Consider the following 13,361-nt stretch of genomic DNA (forward strand, 5'->3'; position numbering starts at 1 on the left):
TTTCTCTCATCAAAAGAATAGCAATGTGTGTGTGTGCTACTCCAGGCGATCATCCCTGGGACATTTCAGGTTTATGTGAAAAGTGACTGATCTCAGGTCTAATATACCCAAAATCTATGAGATAATAATATTATTATTATTATTAGCCATATGGTGTAAGGAAGCCTGAGGTTTATGCTGCACCAGCCAAAAAAAAAAAAAAAAATTTGAATTAGCCTGAGTGAGAGAGAGAGAGAGAGAGAGAACAAGAGTCAGAAGTAGAAGGGAATCACCAAGGAAGAGAAGAATGATGATATCCAACTCAGAACCCTGGGTGGGCCAAGCCCATACTCACCACATGTGAGCCCTTGGGGTTAGATGTTCTTCATTACTTAACACTCCTCCAAATCGGAATCGCACCAACAGCAATTAATATTGATTTAATCAATAACAATTAATCACTTCGCAATTATTAATATGCAAGATACTAACATCTGAAGTAGTCATTAAAGTACAGTGAAAGAATAAATGCAAGGGAATGTATACAACATATTTTCTCAATTTCTTTTGTTTTATTCAACAGTTATTAACTTTCAACCATTAATTTGGTCATAATGATAATCTGCCTATAGTAAGTGCCTTTTTCCTCTATTGTTATTATAGCTGAATTTTAGTGAATGTGTTTCCCTACATAAAGGTCACTCTTTACAATACTTGAAAATTCACCCAACCTGCGGTTTGCAACATCCCTCATGTTAACCTCTGATTTTTGAAAAAACTGGTTGTCTGGGGTGGGCCAAATCTGATCGGGTGCTTCATTCCAGACTGTGGCAAAACTGGAATCAGTACAACCATAACAGTCCATGACAAAATTACAGGTTTCTATTTAGAAAATTGAAAACAATTTAAATTTAGTTGCAGCCCCACTTTCTTTGATGTTGAAAACGCACATGCAAATATTTAAATGAAGATGGTGTATAGAGTGTTTAGGGTCTAACGGCATTAGGGGGGGTTCCCCATTTCCGCACTGTTGTGTGATACAGAACACTGTAGAGGGCAGAAATTTAAGTGTATGGATATTGTAGAGTGTTGTGTACCGTTGTTCATCTGACCTTTTAGCCGTTGGGCCCCTGTTTAAATGAAAAAAATGCAATCGTGATAATATTCATAAAAAAATAATAATAAATAAATAAAAATTGCAAAGTAATCTTTTTTTTTCTCTCTGAGCTTTATGCGTAAAATAATGGTTCGCCTAGCTAAAAGAACATGACATAAAATTTTTATTAAATGTTTGGATTAATATAAAATGTGTGAAATAATTTTTCAGTTATGCAATTGAATAATCTCTCAGTTACGACAGATGATAATTTTACACCCTAATGTGCATAAATCTCAAATGTTTTCAAGCCAAACTATAAAAAGCTGCGCAAAACTGATATCATTCATCACATTAAGTTTATTTTGTATTAATTTCAGATTCATTTAATCTAGCTTATGCAATATTTTTAATTTTTTAAAAACAAAAAATTAAATTTTCTTGTTTAATAAGCTAGGGAAATTTTATTTTAACCGTTGTTTTCATAGAAAAAGTGAATAACGGAACGTTTGTTTTTTTTTTTTTTTTTTGGTTGGGGTGGGTGTGGGGGGAATAAGGGCGGGGGGGGGGAATAAGTGGTGTATTGCTAAAAAAAAATAAATAAATAAAAGAAATAGTACCGGAACGCTCGTCGATCAACTTTGACTACAAATAGTTACATACGCTTTTTTCATTTGCAAAATGAAAAAAGCGTATGTAACTATTTGTAGTCAAAGTCAAAGATTAGAATACTTGTTCAGTATTTATTTATAACTACTAAATAAAAATTTTCAAAAGTAAAAAACAGACAAAAAATTTTAAAAATCAGAAAAGAAAAAAAAAAGGAAAACAAAAACTCCAAAATAATATAAAAAATACTGTTCAGAAGAATCATAGAAATTCCCATACAGGATCGATTATGTATTCTTGTGATTTCCCTTTTTGTTTGTTGATCAACAGAAGAACGATGAAACCACAACCAAGTTCGGACATAAAAATTTGGATCCATAATTCTAATGGCGGACCGTTTAGTTTAATAAACAAGAAAATTGCTGTTGATGGATCTCTTTATCTAACACATTGTACTGTAAGAAACGTTCAAATTTCATTGCGAAATTTATATTTTTGTTTTTAAATAAATTTTTAAAGAAATATATTAATTTTAAAGATTACTATTAATATATATTTTTAATAGCAATGGGTAAAACAGATATTATTTCTCCCTCACCTTTGATTATGCCAGTTTCGTAATATTAGGTGTATAAATTTAATGATTTTCTATTATGACATTTAGAAAAAAATACCGGAACGTTGTTCCGGCCCGAATATACCACTGGAAAGAATCCGAATTCACAAGGTTCCCAGGTTTTAGAGGCCTAAAATAGACCTGAAATTATTTTATTTCCTAATTTTTTCTCTGGGGAGGGGATGGAATTGGTATCACCCCTCTCCCCCAATATTAATTTTCAGTACTATTTAATGAACTTGTTAATTGTAAATCCCTGGCCTTTAGCCATGAAGGGGCTTTGCAACACCGTTCAGTTTTATCTACGTAAACGACTGAATAATGGTTGTCAATAACAATGCGTTGAAATTAAAGATACATTCAAATAAAAGATAAACATCAAGTCCATTACCAGAATTCGCAGTAAACCCTCCTCTTTGTCGGCCTGCTTGGGGTATGTCTACCATAGAGAAACATTATGCTAGCTTACACCAGCAACTTGTGAGCAAATAACAAATACTATATTGTGATTCTCCAAATACTTTTACCTCACCTCCATTCTCCCACCACCCCTGTATCAAATTTATTAATGCTTCGTTAACAGCGAAACTACAAAACTCTCCCCCCCCCGCAAGATTCACGAACGCCCTCTTCCTCAGCGGTGGCGAATCTGGCTATGGTAGTTTCGCCACTGTGCTCGTCAATAAGGATCATCCCACTCGAGTCTGGATGCTTATGACGAATGATCAGATAGCAATCGGTATTTATATACTTTGACCATTGTTTGAAAAATTATCATAGTTATTCGTTAGCAGCGCCACTGCATTTTCGAAATGAGAACGTTGCTCCTCACCAATAAGCTCTAAAAAAATAACACCAGTGGGAGCCAGGTAAGCTAAACTTCCATATTTGGGAAGGTGTATAACATAATCGGTATCATTTGAAACAAAGTATGCTCAATCAGGCAGCCCTTACGATATGCTTTCGTCTTAGTTTTAAGACTGTAAACGATGACTATCCGGTCCTTCCGGATAGCCATCGTCTACAGGGACTGTTCTGAACAACGCAATGCAACTTAGGCCGTGAGGCATGAGTTACGTTTGTAAACTGCATGATGTTCGGTTTGTTTACGTGGAGAAAAATAAACAAATAAATAAAATAAAAACAGAGGGAACGGCTTGACCCTCCACAACATCGGCTTGGAACCCAGACCTTTCCAACCTTGCATTATGCTCTACTAGATCTCCACCCTTAAATAAAGACGCCCAAAATAACGGGTTCACGAAGCATTATTTTTTTTTTTCATAATGGACAGAATCGTACAGAATAAGATTTCTGTCCATTGTTCTCAATTATCGGTGTAAATATATAAACTAAAATAAGCCTTGAAATGCTTAAGTCTAGGGTGCACCGCGCTTTAAAAATAGCGGGCATTATTAATTTCGTTTTTTTTTTTTTTTTTCATTCATCTTCTTTTATATACTGTATAAAAGAATTCTCTCATAAACAGTTTGATATTCCCATGTCTTAACGTCCAATAATGAAAGATTCATATACAGATCACAAAACTCAAAAAAGTTTTTTTTTTCCCCTCTTAAGTTTCATTGTTATTTTTATTTTCTTCTTTCTTCTCATATAAAGCTGGATACCACACAAAATACCCTCTGCTGAATTCACAGACCTTCCATTTAAAATATCCTATAACTACAAGCAAATTATGAGTAAAAAAAAAAATAATTTAATATTTGGGTACTTAGCTTCGGGTACAAACAGATGGTATAATATTAAACGGTTACTCACTTCTCATTTCTAAATACAGTAAACTGCCACCCAGTTCTGTAAGCAGCATCAGTAGTATCCAATACTGTATCTGCATCAATAGATAATTATTGCCAAATATTATTGCCATCTCTGCGAACTAAACTATTATTAACTTCAATCAAGTTTATCATTCACAAACAGCGAACAACATTCCAACAATACCAACACTAACCTCAATGGATGACCCACGAGGCCGTACCCGATGTTACATGACGCACTGTAATACATAATCCAAAACCTGGACTTCCCTCATTTCAATAGGATTACTTATTGTCACTCAATATAAAGAAATTTAACTGCAATATCTAATTAAGCACCTGTGTATTTGCAATGTTACGAATTAAAAGTCACTTTCTAGTAAACAACTCTACACAACTTACGACTTCTAAATCAATCATTTACGCACATATCGCAGAGTGTAAATAAGAGTCTGCGTTGATTGGTTAGAACAGACGGTCGATTCCATTAAACAGCGCCAATCCACTACAGGGGGTAGAAGGCAGAAAAACCTTCCAAATCGCAACTGGAGACGAATTTATTTGTAAGTAATACAATAACACTCATTTGTGTTGTATTCTTTGATAATATTGTTAACGAAGAATATTATTTTCATTCTAGTGTGTAGAAATTCTCATTTTATATGAAATATTATTCGGTAAGCATATTTTCATTAATATTTTAAAATTTTCTCCTCAGCGTTTTCAAATAGGACATGACACTACTTTACCGCAGTCCTCATATTATTAAACTAGATTCTAAAAAATTTTTCAAATTTCATTTTTACACATACACAGTGGGATACCATCCAGTGAGCAGGTGGTGCAGTTTCATAGGGAGCCCTGAACTCGGGAAGAATAGGACGAAAAAAAAAAAAAAAAAAAAGATAAATTAAGTAAGAGAAAGTCACATAAATTAACAATCAATACATGATTGTTTGTTGTTATTTGGAGCATTAGCAACTAAGACCAATTGCTCCGGGGATATGCGGTGGTCATTCCCTGACCTTTCCGTATTTGGTGGTCACGGGCTCGAATCCCTGTTTAATCAAGAAGCGTGTGCTACGCACTGCTGCTCCTGGCTACGGAGGCGCCACATGTTTTTTTGTGATGTCACAGCACACACCTATACACAGTTGTAATTTGATTAAAAATCAGTTTAATAAACACATTAATTCGCAGTAAGCATATAATGCGAACATTGCTTCCGCATTCAAAAAGGACTTCCAACTAGAAACTTTAATATCATCAGGAAAAAAAAAGAAGTCCTTTCATTTTAATAATACAGATCAATGGCGATTTGGCTTAAAGTGCGCATGAATTGTCAGAGCGCCTTTCCGGCTGATAGCTTACTTTTTAAGTTAGTTTAAAGCGTTCCGTTTGCTAAACGCCACAAAAAAGTTTTTAATAAATGTTCTTCGATGGTCATTGTCCATTCCAAGTACGAGTACATTTGAAAAGGGGAATCTTAAGCTTTTACTATCATGTAGTAGTAAAAAAAAAAAAAAAATTCCATATTATTTTGATCATAAAAGGACTGCAGCTGGCTTGCAGTTCAGTACTATGACCATATTTGCTAACTAAACTCTGGAAAAATGACACAACAAAGTTTTCTTGGTTATTTATGATTGTATATCAGGGGGAATTCCTGCGTTGTTGAGGGGAATCCCAGGGTTTCCCCCCATCAGCCGCCGCTGTACATCTTGTGTAGAAGCTTACGCCAAAACCGGCCATTTTTATGTAGTGTGTTAGATGTGTAAGTATAGTATGATTGTATATACATAGTGTGCATAGTGTCACTATGTATGATTGTATATACACTCAGTGATCACTGAATTGGGACCACCCATCCGTAATGGACTATGCCACATAATTCACAGTATAAAAAGCCAAACAATTTCGTACGCTAGAGCAGTGGTAATTTGCATCTGGTCGTGAAAGTCAAAGTAAAAAAGTAGCACTCATGGGACGTAGTAAAAATATCATTGAATTGCAAAAGGGCACAATTATGGGAGCTCGTGTGTCGGGTGCTTCCATGTCGGAAACGTCACGTCCAGAGGCAGATTGGCCATAAGACTTACCGGGGGGAAACACCGGTGGGCCGGAGACTGAAAGCCGATGGAGACCGGTGTGATTTTGGCCATAAATAATGTGGATATAAACACTAGTATGAGGACGCTACAAGTTTTCCCCGGTAAGAAATTTTGACTCAGTCAGCCTCTGGTCACGTCTTGTCGGTTTCTCAAGGCCCACTGTGGTTAAAATGTACAAATAATGGTATTGAACGGGTACAACCACCTCCTGCCGACAGAACTGTAAAGGATTACGCAAGGTGGATTTTCGTGGCGAGCGAAAGGTATAGCGCGTTGTACGAACGCGAATGGCACATCGCTGTGCGACAGGTAACATCCAAATACACTACGGGGAATGCAAGAACAATATCCCAAATTATGATGTGCCGCACAATTAAACCTATGGGGTTCCACTGCAGACAACACAACCTCTCCTCACCGCTGATAACCGTCGACGGTGATGCTGTGGTATCAACAACATGCTGGTTGGACACTGGAGGACTGGAAACAAGTGTGAGTCCTATAAACATATAAATATATATTGTATTAGTCGTAAATACCAATAGAAATAGTTAATGATAAGGGTTAGTGTATGTAATGGTTACTGTATGGCCTTCAAGCACTGAGCTGCTGACGAAGAGTGTTAGTTAAACTATAATAATATAAAAGAATTTTAATGCAATAATATTAAGCTGAAGTGTTCGTTATGCAAGATGCCAACCTAAATGAACTAAGGAAAGGAAAGGAAAGGAAAGTGGAAGTATTAAAAAAAAGAAGATGCTGAAAGAATATGAAAAATGCTAATGATTTAAACAGCGTAATAATATACTATATAGAATCAATATGATAATGATTTATATAGTATTAGTAGTGGAAAATAATGCAAGAAAGCAAGCTTATGAAGCATCAGCCAATAAGGAAAAAAAAAAAAAAAAAAAAGACCTCCCACATCACCTCAAATAATTTGTCTAGTTATTCCCTAAATTTATTCAAACTGTCCACTTCCACAATGGCAGGTGGAAGTTTGTTCCAACAATCAACCACCCCCTTGCTAAAGGCAAACTTTCGCACAGCTATCCTGCAACCAGTGGGAAAAAACGTTCTTCAAGTAAAGTTCATTGACCTTGGCAGGTAGAAAGTTCAGTTTTCAATAAAAATCACTTAAAAATATTAGTAAAAAACAGCAATGAATTTTTGAAAGAGTGATTTTTGTTTGCCCCTCCCCCCTAATTGGGGCACTAGGCAGATCTTTTTTGCCTATAGGATAACTCATCGCTGCCTGCAACCATCCTTCTGTTGGAGAGGTGTTTTCTCTTCTTTCTTCTTCTTATATTATATTATTCATTTTATTTACCCCTTTACCTTAGTACTGTATTGCCTTCAATGGCAATTGTTGCTAAATTTTGTGCAACAGCTCCCCTCAAGCACTAAGACCCGCAAGCTATCTGACTGCGTAAAATTACCAGAATTTTCTAGGAGCTGAGAGATTCTTTTTTTCCCTACATAATGTATTATTATATTACTTATGTAATCTGTATGTATTCAAGAGCAAATGGTACGCAACATTTTAAGCACAACAAAGTCCTTTATCGTGCTATACTATACTATTTACATACATACATATACATACTGGTATTCACTACCCCAAGTTTTCACTTCCTTTAACATTTAAATCCTCTAATAATGCATTCACTCTTCTCTTTCCCAAGAGCATCTCTTAATTATACTGTTACACATCAAATTGTAATCTTCATCAATCGTAATCTATACTCAGAGCTATTTCTTTATTTTCTTTTTCACGTATAATTCATCTAAATTTCTCTATGCCACATTTCTCTTATGCTATAAGTAGGGATACAAAACACATGAATTTAGCATATGCATTGGCAAAAATGGTGGCCCTGACTCTGTGATGTGGACCGCATGTTAAGAGATATAATACTAATATACGTTGTAAACTAAATTACTAATTATGAATTAAATTTGATTTAGGAAATGTATGGTGATATATTACTATGGTGAATATTTACTATACCAAAATATTTCTGTGGTAATACTGTTACCATATTTAGCATCTGTTCTATTCTTTGACTTCTTTACCATTTGTTAGTGGACACATTTTTTCCTTCTCCATACATTACACATGTATAGTGGTCCCTTGCAGTACAGAGTTTGTCTGCTAGATGTACACCTCTTTAAAAAATTTCCTAAAATTCCCAAAACACTTTTAAAATTTTTTTAAAAAATTTCATTAATGAATTGGAAATTTGAAATCCATTAATAGCTGATTTGCTGGGCTCAGCTCTTCATGCTTAATGCCAGCGTTTCTATGAATCGACTCAAATCATCACTGGTCCTTAAATTTTGGTCCTAGGTAACGTACCACACAAGGAAGCAAATTCGCATATTGTGAGATCGAACCGTACGCTGCCACAAGAAAAGTGCAGACCCATTTTAGCTGGTTCTCTGTTATGTCAACTACAACAGAAACAGTTACAATGAAGTTGTGAACTCTTTTGGCCTCGGACATCCACAGTATAAACAGACATTTATTTAAACATATGATCTTGTTTGATAAACTTCTTTTGGTCTGATAACGTATAGCTTTTGCACTGTCAGTACGACTTTCCTACCGAATATCACTTCCTATATAACAATTTTATTATAAAAATTGGAGTTCGCGGCACTCCCAATCACTTTGAGAGTGTCGCTTTAATTAATTATTAAAGTTTTAATAATTAATTTATATATTATATAGATTATATATATTAATCTTTATTAATTTTTATTACTGTTTATTCAGTTATAATTTCTTAGTGGTGTTTACTCAGCCATAATTTTTTTCAACATGCAACCGACTTAGGTCTTAATATTTTTTACACTTTTATTCTTACTCCTTTTTCTTCATTATATAGCAGTTCGGCCAATGACCACTATACCTAATTAACATTGTCATATTTATACAGTACATCTATTATAATAATATTAGACACCTGTGAGGTGATGTGATTAAGGTGTTTAAGGCTTTGAATGGATTGAGCAAGCTCAATGCTGATGATATCGGGTGGTTGATTGTTGGAACAAACTTCCATCTGTCATTTATTTTGAAAGTAGGTAGTTCAAATAAATAGACAAACTATTGGAAGAAGGTGGACAAATAATGTGGGATTTAGATTTTTTTTTTTTTTTTTTTTTTTGATTGATACTTTAGAGCAGGAGTGGCCAACTTAATTTGTGATGCGATCTACTTTTTTCCTTCAAAATGTGCCGCGATCTACCATCTCAAAAATTTCATTGCACAAGGTGCACAAATCGAGGGATGACTGTATATTTAAATTTCGTCGTGATCGACTCATTGGCCACCCCTGCTTTAGAGCCTGCTATCTTGCATCATTTGGCACTACTAAAATGAATACTATTACTGCTAATAATAATATCACATACATACCAAATTAAGAAATAATAGTAATACCAAAGAATAGCAGGACAGTGGTTAGAGACCGTGAAATATAAATAATTTAGATTCCGAAAGGAGAGCAAAGAATAAATTAAAATCAAAAGAGTAACAAATTAAAGCTACCGAAGAAATTAGCTTAATATCAGTTAGTGTCAAATATCACATATGATTTCCACATTTATTGAGGGTTTTCATGCTTTCTACTTTTTTCACTCATTATTCAATCTATGGATGGAGTTGATGGTGAGTTTTTCTACTCGTATTTGTTGAAAGAACTGAACTTTTTGAATAATCTTCTGTTCATCTTCTTTTTCACAAACATTTCTCTGAATAATTAATTTTGGTTATCAATAAAGATTTTACAGTTTCAGGTCATCGATGATTTTTCCGATCCGCAAAAATTACTAATAAATGAAAATAACCTCTCATTCGCCGAGGTTTCTCATGCCCAGAAAAAGAGAGGACAAATCGCATATTTTCAGTATGCTTGAAACATTAATGTTCTCAGGATCAAAGTTACAATATGTGCGCACCACTTTCCTTGGGCGTATCGAAACCATGAGCTCAAGAACCTCGATATATTTTCAAACAGATGCTTTGAAATGAATGGTTGCGACATTCATTTCGCAATATTTCATTCTCTCTCTCTTTCTCTCTCACACACACAAGTAAAATCTGGCACGTTACAATCTTAAGCACTTTAAAATCCAGTACATTTGATTTAAAAAAATCAATATTTTCACAATCAGGAAATATTATATTAAGAAAATAATCCGGCACTCGTATCAACGTTCGCATTTCTATTTAAGAATCCGTGCAAAAAAGAGTGACATTTCCTTCTTTACAAGTTGCTTTCAGGCTATATTGTCATTTAATATGTTTCTGTGGCCAGCAGGATTTAAACTACATAGATTCTTCTTCTTTTCCCATTAAGCATGCTCCTTGTTGGATTAAGATGGATCATCTTTCCACCTTTGTTTTCTTTTCCTAAGTAGAGGAAAAGTTTTAACCATTTTTCCCACCTAACATTATCCATGCTATTATGTTTTTGCTTTACCTTTTTTCTATTATCTAGCCATTCATTAATAAGTTGTATTTTACATTGTTTCCTGATTCCCTCACTTTTAACTTTACATCTTATTGTTTTCATTTATTCGTTTTATTATTTTTTTTTTTCAGTTGTACCTCTTGTCTCAGCTATGTTATTATAGGTCTTACTAATATATTTTATCTTTAGCATCTCAACTGATGTTTGGATTGTTCCAAATTATATTATTTAACCTCCTGATATTCTCCTCTCTTTCAATGTTTATTCTTCCACTTCTTCATGAGTTATTCCTGTTTATCTGTATTCCTAGGTACTTAAATGCCATTATTTATAATTTAGATCTCGGTGATTCTTCTGTTATTATTTAGCTGTTTGTTTTCCCTGTGGAAATTTCCATGTTATACGCCTTTGCTTTTTTTTTTTTAAATTAAAATGATGTAGCATTCTATGCAAATTGTTTTCATTATCTGCCATTAGCACTGCATCATCTGCATAGCAGATTATATTTAATTTTTATATTTTATTCTGAATCTTTTATTTACTCTACTTACTTCATTAATTAATTCAACCATTATCAAGCTGAAAAGAGTTGGACTCAGCGAGTATCCTTACTTTATTTCTTCTGTGTTTATTTGACCTGTTTTGATTGTGCATTTATTGTCCATGTGTGGACATGGACATGGACAATAAATGCATAATTATCTGGCCAAAAATATACAAACCTTTGTAAGACAGTCACAGAGAGGAAAAATGCGAATAGATGCAAAGAAAACAGTAGATTTAAAGTATTCTTTATAATCTACGAAACCTCGTAGATTATATAGACTACACAGGCTGTTCGACTGCAGTAATCTGAAGACAGAATGGAGAAAACGCGTGATCAATCAGACTTTCAAAAAAGGTTTTATCGTGGGTGCACGTTTAGCAGGAGCGACGATTCAAGAAACGAAAGACATAACTGGTTTCCTCAAAAGCATCCATCTCAAAGGTTTTTAATGACTGGAAAGCAAGCGGTTATTCCACATCTCAAAGGCGTAAATGTGGCAGAAAAACAATACTTCATGAGCGAAGCCATCGTACTCTAAGGAGTACTGTACGGAAAAATAGGATATCTGCTGTCAGCAAATAACATCTGAATTCAACCAAGCGCAGAACTGCCCTATTTCAACCTGCACCATGCGCAGGCAATTGAAGGTATTGGAAATTGGGTGGTGCCAACAACGTCGTGATTGGACAGTGGAACATTGGAAGAAAGTCATGTGGTCAGACGAATCACGATACACTTTGTTTTGCATTGATGTTAGGCAGAGAGCGTGGCGAGAACCTCACGAAGCGATGAACCCGGTTTGCCTTGTGATAACCCAAGCATCTGGAGGTATCATGGCATGGAGAATGATTTTTTGGCACGAACTGGATCCGTTGATACCGATGGAAGGTTGAATGTTATTCAGAGAGTACCTGAATTTTGTATCAGATCAATTGCACCCTGCAATGTTATACTTTTTAATCTCAAAAGTGATGGCCACTTTATGAATGACAATGCAACAGCGCACCGAATGTTTCGGAGAACGTGATATGCATTTCCACCATCTTCCTTAGGCTCTCCACATTCACCTGATTTCAATCTTGTTGAGAAGGTGTGGAATATGTTGAACAAAACTATTCGGCAATGAAGTCCTCTTCTTCAACTTTGTCCTCAGCTGTGGGATATTTTGCTGGAAGATTAGTTATGAGTGAAATCAGTTAATAGATTTCAACTTTCCAATTCCATTATGAATTTTTTTTTTAAAACTCGTAAAATTAAAACAAAAGGCACTAAAACATCTTATAGAATCCATGCCGCACACTTTCTGTTATTCGTAACAAAAGTGGACATTCGATTCTGAATAAAGGTTCGCATTTTTTCGGCCGGTGTGTATATATATCTGTGATTACTTCTATTAATTGTTTAGGAACTTAGCACTGGAATATTCGAAAATGTTGCAGAAATTTCAGAAATATTATTTCAGTTTTTTGATTTTTATATATACAGTAATAGAAAATATTTGAATAAAAACTGATAAACAAGTTTGTCCTATTTTAATAATGACTGAAAATTAAGAAAAATGAAACTTGATTCCAAACTTTTAGGCGAGAGTGTAAATGCTTTGAAATACCGCAAAATAGATGAGTGCGGCATTAATTTTACAGTATCTTATTATTAATTCATTATCTTATTATTAATTCATTGTTAATTTATAAAAATTTATTTATAGGGGGATTGGGAGCGTGTAATTTTTATTTTTCCTCTTTCGCGGAAATGCATATTAACGGCTAATCATGTACAAAATATACATGGGCAGGTGAGTTTGTTCTCAGTTTATATGACAATTTTAACTCCCCCATCTCCCTTGTCGGGCTTCAGTATGCTTGCGATGGAAAGCTTTAGCATTAGCAGTGCAAATAATGCAAGGAAGCAAGCTAATACAAACATAAGTCAAAAAAAAAAAAATAAAAACACGACACCTCCCATCCCATTTCACCTATTCATTCCCTCCAATTGTTGTCTAGTTCTTCCTTGAATTTATTTAAACTATCAACTTTCACAACAACAGATGGAAGTTTAAACCGCTGTCTAAAGGCAAACTTTCGCACTTCTATTCTGCATCGCCCTTCCTCAATTTGAATTTGTGCCCCCCTCGTGTCTGT

General features: G+C 34.6%; 1 protein-coding gene across 1 annotated transcript in view; it reads right to left on the reverse strand.

Moving 5' to 3' along the window:
* LOC150080650 (insulin-like peptide receptor) overlaps window positions 1-4,467 on the reverse strand; it is a 514,932-nt gene extending 510,465 nt beyond the window's left edge. The window contains 1 exon segment of the mRNA XM_090381758.1: window positions 4,273-4,467. The gene's annotated coding sequence lies outside the window, so the exon portion shown is untranslated.
* Window positions 4,468-13,361: the final 8,894 nt, after the last annotated feature.

Source organism: Mastigoproctus giganteus, chromosome 9 (genome assembly GCF_048544385.1).
Source record: "Mastigoproctus giganteus isolate SK-2022 chromosome 9, ASM4854438v1, whole genome shotgun sequence".
Lineage (NCBI taxonomy): Eukaryota > Metazoa > Arthropoda > Arachnida > Uropygi > Thelyphonidae > Mastigoproctus > Mastigoproctus giganteus.